We start from the raw sequence: 18460 nt of genomic DNA, 5'->3' as shown, positions 1-18460 counted from the left end.
TACTTAATGGATAAGCCCTCTGGTATTTTACATCCTGTCTCAGATGTCAGGGTATTCTGTGTTTCCCTGCAGCCCATCTCTCCTTTTTTCTTTTTTCTTTTTCTCTTTAACATAATGTTTAAGCATTTCACAGTAGTATTAGTATGCTGGGATTTTTACTTCTGTAAAGCCCCTGAGAGCACTGTGGCTAATTTTCCTCACTGCTTTCCAAAGCTCTGACTTCGTAAGTACATATTTTGTCTTACCTTATTTGTATTTCTCTTCTTCTTCACATCCTACTTCTTATTTCATTTTATTAAAAAGAGTGATATTCATATTATAAACGTCACTTTCATAATAACTAATCTAAACCAGTATTGGAATGATCTTCTTTAATTTTGTGTTTAAGCTTTTTACTATTATCATTATTTTCTTTTATTTTTAATTCAAAAAGAAGTAAATTGACCAAAAGGTGAAGACATGGTCTCTTTAATTCTGTCTTCCAGTTAGTGATTTTTTTTTTCCCCTTTTGTTTTTCCCACACCATACAGCAGCAACTGGTGAGTGGTGGGGGAAAGGGGAAGCTTGCAGAGCGAGCTTTTTTTTTAGAGACCTGTGTTTGCTGCACGTCATTTCCTCCTGCACTGAAATGTTAAAATTCAAGCCTTTTCAGCAATTGCCCCTGTCCATTGAAGATAGTGCTCTCTTTTCTTGCTATTTTGTCCAAAGATTCATTATCTTACCTTTTTCCAAATTGAATTGCATAAGGCACTTATCTGCCCATGACTCCAGTCTAGCCAAGTTGTTGTGAATTTTATTGCTTTCCTATTGTGCATTTTTTGATTCACTCATTTTGTATCATCAGCACATTTCATCACTTTACTGCATTTTGCTTCTTTCAGGTTTGTAAAGTAAACACAATCAATACTAACGTTACGGTATTCCACAAGTCAACTCCCTTCATTCGGAACTGCTTCTTGTAGTAAGTACCTTCTGGCTCTGGTGTGTGAGATAGTTTGTAACCCATTCAAGCAGCTCACTTCCTATAGCTCACACGTAAAGTGAATACGAAACAGTTTGCAAGGCACCTTACAGAGTTCTTTATTAGAACACTGGTTCCAGTCCAGTCTGAAACAGTCTGACCAAAACGTTGAGTAAACTCTTTAAAAAGTGAATAAATTTAAGGAGGAGGAGGTTACATACAAACAGCAGAAGAGCTCTAAAACACTCAAATCTACTGCCTCTTTTCTTGTTTCTTTTCTGTGTTGTAAGGCTCTTCTGTAGATCATAATATTACAGGACAGGTTTTTAGCCAGTGAAAATTGGTGAAGCTTGACTGGTCTCAGTGGTGTTACAGTGATTTATGCCTGATTAGTACCTGGATCAGGCTGCTTAAGTGATGAATGACATTAATGCCCTACCATGATGATATTTACTATCCCTGAATACATTTTTTGTGACTTTGATATCAGATATCATGATTACATGCGCACATGATCTTCCATCATGATCAGTCTCAATACATCCCAAACTGAGAGGCTGCGAACCTGACATTTGTGTTAGAAGAGTAACTGTTGTCAGCTTATAAGTAACAGGCTGTTCTAATGCTGGCCACTGAAACAAACCAAAGAACATTAGACTTTTGCTTTTTCTTTCTTCAGAGCAGACCTTATCTATTTTCCAAAATGTTTACAATGATTATAAAAATAAAAATGTCTTATAATATAAAGGCATAAACTGTCATTTACTCTGCATCAGTGCCAGCTGTAATATGCCTTAGGTGGCATTTAAGAAGAAGTTTATGCAGCAACATACATCTGGAATGATATTCATCAGTCAATGTACCTGTTAGGTAAGAGCCCATGAAAGGAGGAGGGAATAAAAATATTCTAGGGGATTTCATTTTGAACAAGGTCTGGACAGTGACATGACAGTTACCTTTGAAGTGGACACTAGGTTTCATTGTACAAGTCATTTCACCAAAAATGTAGTGAGTAACAGTCTACCCTTAGAAATACAGAATCTCAGTAAGTGAGAGAAAGACTGGAAAGGGGACAGAAGCATCAAGATGTGAAGTAAATTGATTACAGTTATACTGCAAGTAAGTACCTTCAAAGGAGTTTTATTTATATCCCTTGAAAAATAATACATTGTAAGCGAGCCTTCAAAAAAGCTGAGAGATTCACATCTTCATGAGGCCCATCCTATTATCTCCAGTGGCATGTACAAATAAAACAGAATTTCTTCAGTGCCCTTTGACTCCACAATAAATTCCAGGCAGAAAAGAGATGCTATCCTTTCATTTCTACAATATGAATGTTATCTTTGCTTCCTATTTCAAGTTCATGTACTTGTGCCTGACGTTAACAGTACTGTCTGTTGGCAATAGTGCCTACAACAACTTCGTAAAATATAGTGGATGAAGGGCTGGTCTGCATGCTGCAAGTTTTATGAGCTGTATTTATTTGCCTAAAAAAAAAAAAAAAAAAAAAAAAAAAAAAAAAAAAAAAAAAGGGAAAAAAGGGGAAAAAAAAAAAAAAGAAAAAAAAAAGTCTCTAGTTCTACTTCACCAGGAAAGCACAACTGTATCTACAACTGTCTGGTTTTTGACAGTTATCCAATTCAGTTTTAATGCTCAGGTGTTGCAAGGTGAGCTCTCCCTCTTTGTCATTATTTCATGACTGTTTTCAAGGTCTCTTGGCAGAGTAAGAAGCAGGCTAACAGCACAGAGCCCAGTCTAGCCATGTTTAAATCTTTGTCCTTTCACAATAACTATTGTTATTGTCTACTGTTCTCTTCCCTGAATTGAACAGCTTAATTGCGTTTGTCAGCAAAAAGGACAAATTGGGTTTTAAAGGTGCACAGGGGCTTTCCCTCCTGACAAATCTGTTGGTTGTAATGAATGGAAGAATTGCCTTCTGCATTTTACAAGGCATTTGGACTGGAAGATCTATCTAGTCAGTCACCCACTTCATTCTTCTGTATTCAGTGTTTCCTAATACCCCATTAAAGTGGTCACTGCTGTGTCCTCATAAACCCATCACTCAAAATTACTATGTTCTTCCATCCAGGAACTTGCCAGTGTTGCCACTAATAGGAACGAGAAGGTAGCCAGTCACCTTAGCGAGACCAGTTCTTGGCTTAGTGAACCTTACGGTTTGTGTAATAGGTTCTGTGGGCTTGATTCTTCATTGCTTTCACCTTGAGTAGCCACCCATGCCCATATAAAATGAGTGTTCAGAATGGCCTCATTTGGTATCCAGTCAGGGCAAATGTCAAGGATTGCAGAGTAGTATGGAATTAAAAGTCTCTGATTGCAGTACTATTTCAAATTAAGATTTTTTTTTTTCTTTTTTTTTAGGTTTAATTTCCCATTTTGAGGTCCCATTCTTAGTCTGGAATAAAAAGAGTGAATAATTCAGATGCTGCCTTTCATAATTTTATAATGCAGTGTGTTTTACATATTCCTAGTTACAATATAATCACTGTCATCCATTTCCGTGCAGTATTATTTCATTACTTCTGCCACAGTGGGAAAATACCTTGCACTGTCATGGAGCACTGCAGTAGCTAGCTAAGAATGTAGTCATAAAATACTATCAGATCTCAAGATAGTCAAACCTGATAGGATTACACCAAGGAAGCAAATTCACATTGTGCTGCAATAAGAAAAGCAATATAGAGAACACCAGAGAGCCTTTAGTAGTTGCTGCTGGATTCATACTAACTAACAATCCTTGGTCCTCAAACTGGTTTTGGTATTGAAATTTTCTGTAAGTCAATAGACAGGGAACCTGTGGACTACTGTCATCTGTTGCAAGTCCCACAGTACATGTTAATTAGAAAGTAGTTAATGGTGGTGGTGACCAAGAGGGCCACAATTCAGAGTGAGTGTTTTTGAGAGACAGCAGTAATGAACTACCTCATTTGAGATTCATTAATGACACAGTTTCACTGTGTGCTGACTGTACCTTGAGCTACAAATTAATTTGTTTTGTTCCAAATGCAGTTAGCTGTACACCTGTGTGACAGCTGTCTTGAGAATGTAACTGTTAGGTACTGGTGGTGAGCAACACTGCTCTGGCTTTTGTAGCAGCTGACCAGCTTCCCTGCTAAATGGAGCTCAGCTGTTTTTTGGACAGAAGCAGACTAAATGAAATGGGTCAGATTAAAGCAGACTGCTCATGTATTTCATGGGCTCCTCCTACTCCCTGTCTGACTTGGTCTCCAGGAGGCTGCTGTGTATCAAACACTCAGAAAAGGCAATTTTATATATTTGAAAGAAAAAAAAATCATAGCCTAAAATAGCACATGGGTTGTTTGTAACTGACAAGCAATATCATAAAGGCAGCTGCTGGGAGCAGGGTATATCTGTCAAAATGTAAATTGTTTGTGACTGAAGCTCCCTATGAAAAGATATAGCACCTACCTCTTCAAAGACCTTCTGAGAAACAAAACTGTGCACATATCATACCTCATTGTAGAAAAGCCTATGAGTGAACCTTTAAAGCTATCTCCCAGGGTTTCTTTAGAATTCATGGTAAATTATATTCCAGGACATATTATTTTTTAGTGAAAATTGCAAAAAAAAGTTGATTTAGAACATGTACAGATGCAGTGAACCTGAACTAAGCCTCTACCTTCCCCCTAAACAGCAGCAGAATGGAAATATTTTGACTTACAACCTGATCTTCCCTTCACAAAACTCTCACAGTTTCTCTCTAGATGGCAGTGAAGTTCTTTCAATGACAGAGCTGCTTCCTTCCCCCACCCCCTTTTCATTTCTTCTGGAGACTCATTTTCAGCCATACTGCGCTATGATTTAACAAGGCTTTGATGCTGTAAGATGTTGGCAGGCACAAATCAGACTTTTTTTTTTTCTTTCTCTTTTTCTTTTTTTTCCTCTTTTCCCTAAAAGGATAATATACTGCTTTTTCAAAGTCAATTAACACTTAGGGCAAATGAAATGGGAAGAGCTAAAGGTCAATTACTAAAGGATGTCCACAAAAACCTTTCTGGTTTATACAGCGTTCATCCAGGGACTGCAGATCACTGGGAAAAGAAAAGAAATAGTAATTAACTCACTTCATTTCTTGATGGTTACCAATAACATGCTTTAATACAGCTTATCTGTTTTATTTTCAATGAAGTGTGACTGATGCTAACAGTCATTTTGACCAGCCTGAGTCCATGCTCTTTCAAGGCACTGTGTAGTCAATGCAGTCACTGAGAAACTGTTGTGGCAATTTATGTACCAGGAAGATATTAGCATTAAAATTTTAGATCAGGAATGCTATTGATGAGCTTTATGTGAAAGAAATATTGTAGCTGGGCTGTCCAGCCATTAAACAAACAAGAAGATGAGAGAGACTAAGAACATGTGCTGTTCTTACTGCCATACGGGTTAAAACAAGCAGGCAAGCTGATGCTTGGCCTTTGGAGAAATGTGGTGTTGATTCACTGGCTTCCATACTTCTGACTTCTTATGTCATGACTGTGGTGTTGTTCTACAGGTGACCTGGTATGATTATAAAGATTTAATCAGACACAGCTCCAGTGCCATCATGGCCTTTGTGTTCCGCGTGTCATTCACTGGCATTAGTGAGGCAATGCACCAAAGTACAAGCAATATCTGAATTCTTTTGAGATGTGTGCCTTGTTTGGATAAGGCAGATTCATGTCAAGAGAGCATAAAACTCTAAGGCAGCTTTAATAAAACTAATGGAAGGACAAAATTCAAGGACCATTCATAACAAAATGGGATAGCAGATTACTGTCTTGTAAGTTTAACGGTGACTATATGTGAAAATGGCCAGACTTGACTTGAATCTGTACTTTCCATTTGCCTTTTGTAAGTCGAACAGCTTTCCAGGCAAGGCTCACACTTAAGATTGCAGTCACAGTTCATTTCTATCTTTTTTAAAAATAACTCTGCTGAGTTTAATAACCTTTTCCTTTTTGAATAAGGAGTTTCTGTTTGCAGTCACATGAAAAGAAAAAAAGGCCAGTGCTACAGGCAGCAGGAGATTATTTCATGCCTACCTACTCAAAGAGGGTTTTACAAGAGCACAAGGGCCAGGGAAAGCACATAATGAGCAAACTCTTGTGAGGTAAATTATTATTTGCGATTTTGAATGGGTCCTTAACGTGTGGGGGAAACTGTGCCGCCAACTATCTGTGTGTGGCACTTGACTTTCAGCTAAGTAGCGACTTATCAGATAGCTGTCATCCCTTGCCTCATTTCACTGTCTGTGACAGCAGGGAAAGGAAGAAAAAAAGTGCTGGGCATACAAGTCATGCTCTGTTATATGCTGCTGTGTCAGAGAGACAAAGCTTTTTCTAGCCATAGATGTGTGTGTAGTCCACTAATTGTCTGCCCCCACCTACTCACAGCCAGCAATCTGTCCTTTTGACTTGAAAAGCACAGTAGTTAGGCTCAGGAGCAATATGCACCCAGGCACAGTGCTTAATTTGTTTCCTTGAGTTACAAAGGGAGTGAGGATCAAATGTGGAGCTACAGGGCATATCCTGCTTTAAGGATATATGTAGACTTTTGTCATAGCACCAATCATAATGTGGTGACACTTAAGGTAACTAGAGAGCTCAGAGGCCGTGTGTATATTTGATTTGCACAACTTACTCAAAAATGTGCCAGTTCTCTTAAAAACATGGCAGTTGTGCCAGAGTAGTCTCTTCTGCAAACTGATTTTTGTTGAAGGGTCTCTCTGGTACTCATTCAGGGACCTGTGACATATAGCACTATGTTGGTAGTTTGTCTGTGGTAGCAAAGCTGTTGCCCAACATTTTGGTCAGGTTTTAGAGCATAAGAAGAGCTACGTAATGTGTGGGGTTGTGCTCTGCTTACCTTTTACTCTGGTGTTCATGTTTCTCTGCCTGTATCCACTTATTTTCCCACAGATTTTATTGAATTACAAAGCAAGTGTTCAGAATATTTGGAGCTGTGAATGTCCAGAAAAACTGAGCATGTTCACTGAGCATCCATATTAGAAGTACTATGTGTACAGTTGATCTTACTGTGTTGTGTAACTTATTTCAAGGGCTAGCCTCTCTTCACATGTGGCTTGTGCATTTCTTTGTATATGATTAATAACTACTCTTCTAAGGCTATTTCATATTTGTCATTATAATGACACTAAAAGAATTTTGGGGATCACTCCTTTGAATGTGAACAATTTCACTGTTGCTTCTGCTCTATTAGCCACATATTGGAGAGCAAGATGTTCCAGCAGACAATATCTGTAGTGACACGTGCTGGGAGAAACATTCCCACGTGATCACCATAGTAGATTTTCTCTCCTCCCTGCCTTTTTTGGACTTTTATTTTGTTCTCCTTTGAGTGAGATAAGGTCTTAGCTATTCTACTTAAAATAAAATACAAGAAAGGAAATTTAGATGTGATTTTTTTTTTTTCCCCACAGCATTGAATTGGTAAGCTAGTGTGAACAGCTGTTCTGTATTTCAGCAAAAATAGGAAATGCAGAAATGAGCAACAGTAAAAAAAACGAAAACACACACACGCACACAAAAACAAAAAATGAACCCCCCCCAAAAAAAAATTAAAAGAAAAAACAAAAAATGAAGTGATCAAAAACAGTCCCTAAAGCTTTGTTTGTGTATACTGTCTTTGCATCTGAGCCAGCAACCATGGAAATCAATGATACCTTCTTTTCTTTGTTGTTGATAGAAATAGCTTCAAGCAGAATTGCCAAAGTATGTTAGACTAGTTTCCCAGTGTGTTACGTTTTAGGGAACCCACTCTCCCACCACTTTATATACTGTGCACTCCACTGTTTTACAGTGGAGTGAGCAAGCGAGGAAAGTATATATTGCAATATTTTCAATTGTTAGTTTTTAAAGTTCAGCAAATATTTAAAAAATGTATTTTTAATATATCTTTATCTAAATGTTACAAACAGAAAATATATATTAATTATACTTCTTCTCTGCAATAGTAAGATTCTTTAAAAAATATGAAATCTTTTTTCATGAGCTGATGTCATGGTTCATTTGAAGCAACTTAATCCGCCTGAACATAAAACAGGACAGTGTGTGACCACTGCCATATGAGATTCCTCATGGTCCTACTTGTGAACCACTCATATCAGTCAGAAGCTTTAAAAAGCATGCATTTTGTTCTGAAACCCAAATGATCAGGTAGCTGGAGAGAAGTCATTTATGAGAAAAGATTAAAGTCTCCCAGTAATCACTCAGTAATGCATTTGCACTCTTCACTGCTTTGATCGCTGTTGATAGTACTGTCAGAGCTACTAACATATGTTTGCTGTGGATATTCCCAGTATTCCATCATTTCTTATGGCTTGTAAGGAAAATAACAAAAGTGAATTTAAAACAAGTGAATTGACATTTAAAGGCTCTTGATAGAGAGGTTTTGGTGAAACAAAGCATCCTAATTTATCTGTTCTGGGTGGTAGATACTGTTTTTATTTTCATTCATGCTATAACATACATTTTTCTTTCTTGACTTTCTTGGAATCTGTTCACTTATGCCTTTTGTGTAGTAAAAATAGTTTTGATATATCATGTATTTGTCCTGTAACCAAGAAATCCCTAAAATACTGCTGGAATATGGAGCAGTTATTTAATTAATTACAAAATTGGGTTTGCTATGAATCAGTGTTTTAACATAGTGCTAATTTCATGTTTATCAAGAGTGAAACAAAACCCCACCTCATTCTGTTTCCTAGTGTAAGGCTCAGGACAGAAGTTATTGTTCATTTTGTTCCTGGAAAGAATACACTTTAAAAAAGCCTTATTTTCTCACTCCTTCCTGGGAGGAGTAATACTATATTTTAACTTTCTCTTATTTTTGACAAGGCTTCAATTCAAATGCTAATTAAGCAGCACATACTGATTGATGCTGAATTTGTCTTATGTAGTTCCTGTGGTATGTATATTATGTCCCATATGAAAAGAATTTTAAGTGAGGATAATAATCACATCTTAGTTGTCAAGAAGACACATGTAAATTTTCTAAGGGTGTGATATTATGTTCTTGCAGTGATGTAGTGATCAATGGACTTATTTCTTGTAACACTTGAGAAAATTTGTGAGTTAACTCATTTGTGTTACTGTTGAGTGTTTCATACTTCATCATGTGATCCTAAACCTGTTTTATTTTAAGGGAGGAGTTTGTTTCTTCTTACTTGTGTACCATAGGGATGACATGCAAAGGAATATAGAGCATGTCAGAATGCTTTCAGATTCATCATTTCAATAATTCCTTCTGCTACAATAGTTTAATTAGAGGAGTATTCTTTTAGTAAGGGTTTTTGTATATTTTTAATGAAATTGAAGAGCATGAAATGTGGTTTCCCTGATTTTAAATGAAGCCACTTTTAGAGAAATAAAATGAGAAATGAAGAAATTGTTGAAGTCACAGTGCATGAAATTAAGAGAACCCTGACTACACTGGCAACAATTTTTTTCTTCAGTATTTTGATGACCATAGAGCTAAATAGTTGTGGACTAATTGCTAAGTGATTTTCTTGTTTTGGTTCATAGGCCTTTGAGAGTTATATTGGCTTTAGGTTCATTTGAGCAATTCATGATCCCCATCCTGCAGTTTTCTTAAGGCTGGTAGAGCCTTGTGCTGTGGTAGAGCTTCACTGGCTTTACAGAGTCTTCACAGAAGACACACAGCTTTCTGTGTATGAAACATATCACAGAATCACAGAATCACAGAATTGTAGGGGTTGGAAGGGACCTCTAGAGATCATCGAGTCCAACCCCCCAGATATGCTTGCAGGCAGATACACTGAAATCAATAAAAGTTTGCATGAACCTATGTCTTTTCTCAGGTACAGAGAGCTGCAGAATCAGAGCTATTAGCGGGATTTTGAAAGTTCAATGTGGTTTCAATTTCCTAGTCATCTATGGAAAAATCTGATCTCATGCACTGCGACTGTAGTGAATTAAGCTTGTCTAAAGGCAAATATCATCCAGTCAGTTGCTCAACCCGCCTCCTCAGTAAAATGAGGAGAAAGAAGAAAGAGAAAGCTGTGGGTTGAGATAAAGACAGGCAGTTTTCTTGACAATGAGGGTTATGGGCAAAACATATTCAATTTGAGGAGAATTAATATATTACCAATTAAAATAGATTATGGTAGCAAAATACAAACACTAAAACAATTGCTTTCTTCCCTTCCCTCAAACTCAACTTCATTTCTTTACTCCCAGTCCCTCTATCTAGCATTGAACAGCTTGGGTGAATGAGAGGATACAATCAGTATGCAGTGGTTTCTCTGCTGCTCCTTCCCTCTCACATCTCTCCCCTTCTCTGTCATGATTGTCTCCACAGGCTATGAGACAATCTCTGTTTCAGTGCCTGGTATACCACCTCCTCCTCCTTCCTCACTGACCTTACAGTTTCCCATGCAGTTTCTCACTCTTTATTCCCCACTTCCCCAGCCTTCTTTTTACTATTTCTTAAACATAGGTGCCAGCAGCTTGGCTGATGGGCTCATCTGTGTCCTACAGTGGTTCCATTGGAGCTAGCTGTGCCCAGCACAGCTTAGAACCTCATCTCTTCTCACACTGGCCACTCACTGCTTCCCCCTGAGAAATATGCCTTCTATACAGTACAGTACAGGGAAGTGTGTGGTTCATTCCAGCCTTCAAAGAAAGAGAAGAGTATAGGATGTTGTATAGCTGTGACAAACGTGCTGATGAAGGTACTTGAGCAAGGTTTTTGGGATGCTCTACTTTCAGAGAAAAATCATTAGATCATTAACATATTTAGACTGCATATTAGCCCCTGTCTCCAAATTGTTCCTTAAACAAGAATCAATCCCTTAACAACTACTGCGGGTCTGTTGGGGTCAAATTTTCAATTAGTTTTCTTTAGAGAAGTCCCTTTTGAGTAAGTAACTTGAGTATAAGGAATGTAAAGAACACGACTGTAATTTTGAGTAATAAATCTATCCACTGACCTTAAAATATTAGACTCACCTGTATGTGTCCAGCTGAACTGTTTTTTTTTTCTGGCAGTCCCTGATCTGCTCTGTAACCTGGAAATGTCCCGTGGGAAGGACATCTTGGAAATGGGCCTGTGCTCTTTGTAAGTATTCCCCCTTGAAGACATTCTGCTTGTTCTGAAGCAAGTTGATATTTCTGTTTAAAAGCAAGGTCCATTTTCAATGATAAAGAATTCCTTTATTTTTGTTCCAGAGCAGACCTGACCAATAATGTTCTCTGTGACTTTTTTTTTTTTTCTCCCCTGAAAAAGACAATTTCATCTAAATCAAAATGTTTCACAGAAACGTGCCATTTTGAATAATAATAACGAAAAGCTCTAAGAGCAAACACTTAGTAATACATTTATTTAGATGTTTGGTAATAGAAATCAATGTAGCATACGTGAGAAAATGCTTCATACCACCTGGGCAGGAGCATGCAGGACTGTGTGGTCAGCTGGTGTGCTGCAGGCAGCATTGCACCTTTTCTACTACCTATCTGCTCTCTTTTCTGCCAGACATGACACACCCCACATTCAATACCTTCAATATCATCTACCTGACTTCTCCAGAGTCTCTGGAATTGCTATATAAGATTGTATTACATTTGGAGTCAGTGTAAGAAAGCTTGCCATTTCCAAATGCTCAGACACCTGGCCTGTGTTGTTTTAGGGAGGAAATAAAAAAAGATGAACATTTCTTGATGAGGTTAGAGTGGGAATCTGTGAGTTACATTAATAATTTAGCAGAGAAGAGTATTATATGGGCATGAGTGTCTGTGTGCAGAGACTAAATGGCAAATCACTAACCCCTGTCAAAAACACCATTTTTTTCTGGTCTTGGAAATTAACTATCAGTTCATGTAACTGAGAAATGACGGGGAATCAGAAGTACTGGTGCATGAGAATGGAAATAATTGTTTGCGGTTTTCATGAGAAGATTGCCAGTTTGCAGGATTTGGACTGCATGCAAACTGTGTTTTTCCATCTCTAATTGAAGATGCGTTGTCTGCAGGGAGAGGTGACTTGACACTGACAAAACTTGAGTGGAATACAAAGCTATGAAATTGGGCTCAAGTTAGCCTTGAAAGTGATTAACTGGTTTGTATTGCGATATTCCTAGTATTCCTAGGAATTGCTAAATTTACTTTTGCCTGTACAGATGCTAGTTGCACAGTGGCAGTTGTAAGAGGTGTTGAAGCACAAATGCAGAAGGACTTAGATATCTAAGAGAAAAATATTTTTATGGAGATTGAAGCAAGTACAAAGGGTAATTTTTAAGTGATGATGTTTGTGAAGTTTTTCTTACTAAAATTCATTCTAGAGCAGACACAAATGTTCCATAGATATTATTTAAAACTTGATAATCATTAGACTAGGAAGCCTGTATGCATATAGGGGAGTTTCATCCTGTATGGATGCAATCTCTTATGTCACTTCTTATGGAGAGGCAAAATTTGCTTGCATTTTGTCTTTAGCTGACTGTGAAGCGGTACTCTATTTTATTGCAGCTATGCTTTGGTACGTATGCTGCTGCTAAGTGAACATTAGATTAATGTACTTGCCATAGATATTTAATAAAAATAATGTAAAATTATGTAGTGTTGCTAGCTTTATTCAAAATGATGCTAAAAGCACAACTAGATTACAGTAACTTAATTTTTAGCCCTTTTATTGCTAGGGATAGAGATTTACAGCAGGGCTGCTTATTACAGAATATAAAGAATAGCACAAACACATTAGAAGCCATTAATACTCTCTCCTAGAGAGCTGACTCAGTTCTCCTCTATTTGTTTGAGAAAGGCAGGAGATGAGCTGGGAATTATGACCTGACGTATAATTTCAAGTGGCATTTTTTGAGAAGTGAATGAGATGTTGTTAGAGACCATAAAACAGCACAGACTTTTAGGGGCTTCTAGAGAACATTGTGCAATGAAAATATGTTTCCTCACCATAATCTTGAGATGTACATTGCTTCTTTAATTTTCTTATCTGTCCACTTTTAAAAAGGGAAATTGATGTCTGTATAGCAGATTCATAGGGAATAATAACATCTGACTGCTCATCACAAGCGTCTCAGTCTGACTGTACTTGTGAATGACTGAGCTTCATTCATGCCTCCTCTTAAATAAATTTGCGTGTATGAATTGTGTCAGGATTAAGACAGGAACAGACTTATTCTCTGGATGGCTGTTAAAGTTCCTGGTACACCACCAAGGACTTCAGTTTCTAAGCTGTCAATGGATATTATTATTAAATCCTGGAGACTAAGAAGCCTAAGAGAACACTGTTACAGTTTTCCCTGATTAGATTTTTTCTTCTTTACCTGAACTGGCTTACACCATACTCTCTTTGTATCCTCCAATTTCTTAGTTTGCTTAGAGTAAGATTATCTGAAGTGTGAGTAGCCCTAAGGTTAAGGATATCTTATTATTACTTGACCCTTGATGCCTGCCCAAAATGATTTTTTTTTTTTTTTTCTTAGGAAAGAAAAATAAGTGCAAATGTCTATTACAAAAAACTTTCTTGGTCTTGTGAACACATTTCTGTGTTCATTAAGCCTAAATAAAAATAGAAGTCATTGCAATAATATTGTGTACTTCAGAAGATTATTTAAAGTGTTCAATAGCCTTGCAATGTATATGTCAGTATATTACATAAATTTCTATTGCAATATTTTCGTGGAAGTGCTCTCCTCTGAATTAAAAGGTTGCCAGGAGAGACAGATGCTGGCTGCACAAATAACTTTATTTTATAAAGTAAGAATGCAGCAGGAAATGGTATTCCAGCCTCTCACAGAGGAACCATGTATGTAATTGGGCCACTTACTATAAAATTAAAAAAACCCTTATTTTCTGTGACTATATAGGTTTCACAAGACAAATTTAAGATTTTCATTGTATTAAACTAGACAATGGCTATTTATTTATTTATTTTTTAATGGGGAATTATTTTAAGTAACAGATAATCAACTCTTTCTTTATGTTCCTTCCCTATGCTTTCTTTTTCCTTAAGTAATAGTGATCATTTCAGAAAATGGCAGTGGTATTTTCAAAGAAAAAATAATCTAAAAATTGAAGAAAACATTCTTTGGAGATACAGTTCTGTTGCACACACATTCTGAACTTGTCAGTGTCTGCAAGTGGGAATGACTGACTTTTAAAGAACAGGAACCATGTGTTTACTCTTCATTGTTCCTACCCAGAGATACAGCCTTGCATTTGAGTTCCCATAAATGTATGCAGCCTGAGTGGGGTATTTAAAGCCCTTCTCATTTGCCTTCATCTGCTCTACTGGTTTCAGGGCAATCTTTGCTGGATTTTGTTGCAGCAGATGCCTCTCAGAATTGTTAGTAAACTTGGCTACTTTGTACATTTAATATTTTGTTTTACAATTGAACGTTTACAAAAAAACAAACAAAAAACCCCATAACAAACAAACAAACAAACAAAAAAGACACCAAAAACCTGAAAACTCTCCAAATCAAGTAAATCTGTTTGTTGTAAGATTTCATAAAATAATTTCTATTGTCATCATTCATACATCAGAATGATAGGACTTAGTGGTTGACATGGTTTTTGTGCAGCTATAATTTTACTATGTGGCATACTCATCAAATATGAGTGATTTCTATCAAGTAAATAATAATTGTAGCAGCTTTCTAGACTGGGGTCCTGCTTGGTGTAAAATCATTACTTTCTCTAAACTCTCATGTTATTGTGACCCTTTCCAAGAAAGGAGAGCTCAAGAAGTCTGTGTGTACCACCTTTGGATGAAACAGATTCTGAAAACAAAATAGGACAAAATTGTTATGAGAAGAGAAAGTAAGAAGCCCATCTGTCGCCAGATAGGATTTGCTTCGCTTACATCTGAGAGAAAACTTTGGCTTTCTGGAGGTAAGAATTAATCGTATGCTACTTCTTTCCCATTCCGTTTGAAACAGTAGAACAAACCTTTCATTTCTGACTGTGGCAGACCTTCGGTTAGGTATACACTTCTTTAGCTTCTTTGAAAAATAGCTTGTTTAACTAAGAGGTTTCTCTGGATGTTATTTTTCAAAAGTGACAGTAGGTTCTTAGAAGTTTTTTTCTCAGAGTTGTTTGGGACTTGTTGATGTTAAAAAAATGAAGCTGAAAAATATCAGATAGTCACTTTTTCATCATTTTTATTAAACTGTAGTAGTGCATAGGAGGATCATTATATGCTTACCATGTTAGACATTTGCTGATGCCTAATACAGCAACTTATAAAACTAGTCTATATCATCTTGCCTTAGCTTATAAGTTCAGCAAATTAGTTGTAATGCATGTCACATGCATAGTGGAAGTAAAGTTCAGATTCAGAAAAAAATAACAATAAAAACAAACAAACAACAAAACAAAACAAAACCCCAAAACAGGCTAGTAATTAGAACCCAACTTTCATTGCAGTGACAGCAGTTGAGTCATTTATTAAGTCAATGTACCACAGTAACAGAGCAACATCACACTTGATTGAAATCTTGGCCAAGTCTGACAGATGTTTTCAACTCATTGTCAATCTCAAGTATGTTTTAATGAGTTTCAAGTGGCTGGAGCTCCCCTCTGCAGATGCCACTGTCACTGAGACTGTGAAAAGAATCTTTAGGGCAATGACAGCATGGAAAATTCCTTTGAGTAAATGGTGTATCAGAAGAAATCCTGACTAGCAACACAAGTGCAGTTCCTGAGAATTATCTTTACATTCTGAATCTGATGATTTGGTGCAAAATTGTTTGAGTTTAGGTGAATATCCCAAGTAAAGGTGAAAATTTGGATGGAAACATTTCTTAAGGATTTCTTAAAATTCCTATTTCCAAGTAATTGCTGATTAATGCTATTTCTGCTTATGCTTCTTGGTCTGGGTGGGTGTCGGAAGAACAAAAGCACATCAGAATAAAACCCACAACAAATATTTAATTCAATATTTTATACTGGGATAAGCATAAAGGATGGTGACTGTTAAACTGCAAAACTTCAGACTGGATCAAGTTCAAAGATACTGATTGAAGCACTGACTGAAAGATTTCCCTGTTCTGATGACTCTGAATAAAATCTCTAAATAAAAAACCACATATATTTCACACTGTTTTTGCTGATATTAAAATAATCTAAAGCAGTTTTTCAGACTCAGTGTGCATAGACTCATAATACATAGAAATTCATAAGGAAACTGTGCATATAGAAAAACTTGAAATTAGATTATTGGTTCCAAAATATAGCAAAGAATACTCAAATTTATCAAGTGATTAATTTCAAATCCTCAAGTAATTGGAATTTGTAAGCACAGAAAAATCTGTTTTATGATATTATGATATTTATTATTCTACACAGGTGATTTAACATACACGTTCTGATGAAATACCTATGAAAGTAAGAGTTTCTTTCTAATGAAAAGATTTATTTGGCATAAGTAAGCGGCAAAAGGTTCACATTTTATATAGCTTTTGCACTGGCATCTGAATTTCATTTATTGAAGAAACATGTTGAATGTATTGTTTCTGAATCATGAATCCTGAATTCCATCTACAGCAGGGTCTAATGTCTGCATCTGCTCAAATGAATCCCTTAATCTCTGAAAGCTGCATGGAAAACAAGAAGTAAAACTGATTTTGTGCTAACCACAGCTAGTTTTTATTCTTTCAGAAAGGCAGAGTTATGTGCTCCAATCCAGTGTCACTAGGACTTGTACTTTTATCTCACTGAGGTACATGTTAAAATTGAGCCTTAAAGCAGCTTGTATAAAGATTCTTTGATATTCATATAAGCAAGTGAGATATAATAATTTGTGAAAGCTGTTGTTCAGACTGGCATCTCCTGAGATCTGGCCATTTTGCTGTTGCTTATGTTAAGCTTGTTGAAAGTCACCTTTACATTTTCTTCTTCCAGCTTTACTATTATCATTTGGTATATACCCTATTCATAGCAGAGGAACATAGGAAAGAACAGTTTATGACCAGAGGTACTACTGAAATATGGGATAATTCCTTGCAGCCATCTGCAATGGAGAACAGAAATGAATGCTGATGTGGTTGCAAGTTTGGAGATAAGAAGAAAAAATAGTCTGAAAAAGGGTTGTTTGGAGCAATTTTCTTTATGTAATTGTCTAACATAATGTATGAAATGAGGCAAGTATGTGCGTGCCTGTCCCAGTTTTCAGGCTGTGGCTATCAGGCCAGACTTGAGAACTGGAAAATGTTCTAGCTATGCACCAAACCAAAGATATGCTGACATTTTGTTGTAATTAGTAATGCCACTCTTTATTAATCACAGCCTGTTAAAATCAGATATGAAGGTTATCACCTACTTAAACTTCATTCCAAAGAAAAAAGAACAATACTTTAAATCAGTTCCAGTTTGCATAACAAAAACCAAGCTTGCATTTACCACTTTACCACTTTAATTCATTGACAGGAGATTCTTGTTCAGTCACTGTGAAAGTAGATCACTGAGAAACCCAGCATTAGAAATTTGGATTCATGTTTTCACTGGAATAAATCATACTTTGGGTTTCAACTTGTGAGGAAAATCAGGCGTTTGCTTGAGAAGGCTCTGGTGACTCTCAAACACGTATGCTGATTAGTACTAGTGTATCACCAGCTGGAACTACTTAAGCTGGAGGGCACTTTAGATTCTTTCCCTCTCCATCTGTAATTGGCGGGCGTATTTTCTGCCTACAATCAATTGCTTTTACATTCTGAGTAATATCTCTAAGTAAGAACAAATATTACAGCAGCTACAGAAGCTATTGATTGTAGGCAGAAAATGCCCTTTCTAAATGCCACTTGAGATGACTGATGTATGAGGAAAATCTGTGACATCATTAACATGGCCAATAAACCTGTCACTTGGCAAACCAACAAATGAACACAAGTAAACGTGGTTGTCTATGAATCATGGCATACAGACAAGGGAAGGATCAAATAAGAGCATCGCATGAAAAGACCAACCTATTGAGCTAGTAAGCTTAAAAAAACCAACACAACAAAATTCAACAGACATACTGCATAGAAAGTATGTTTTTGTTAGAAAAGAAACAGGAACAGGAAATACAGCTTTCAGTATCATGGAGGCCAACAAATGGCTATCAGTTTTCTTGCAGCTCTTGGACAAATGTGTGTTATGGCACAGTTCTAGATTAACAGAAAATGTATTTTCAATACTTGGAAGTAGAATCATTGAATCATAGGATCACAAGGTTGGAAAGGACCTACAAGAGCATCTAGTCCAATTGTCCTCCCATTACCCTTGCTACCACAAGCCACTAAACCATATCTTGTAGCTCCTCATCCAGACGCCTCTTGAACATGGCGACTCTACCACCTCCCTTGGCAGCCATTCCAGTGCCTGACCACTCTCTTGAGAGAAAGAGTTTCTTCTTATGTCTAGTCTGAACGTCTTCTGGTTTAACTTGCAGCCATTTCCTCAGGTCCTGTTTGTTGCCTGGGAGAAGAGACCAAGCCCCTCCTTA

Source organism: Excalfactoria chinensis, chromosome 4, assembly GCF_039878825.1.
Source record: "Excalfactoria chinensis isolate bCotChi1 chromosome 4, bCotChi1.hap2, whole genome shotgun sequence".
Taxonomy (NCBI): Eukaryota; Metazoa; Chordata; class Aves; order Galliformes; family Phasianidae; genus Excalfactoria; species Excalfactoria chinensis.
This window is presented reverse-complemented; position numbering follows the sequence as displayed.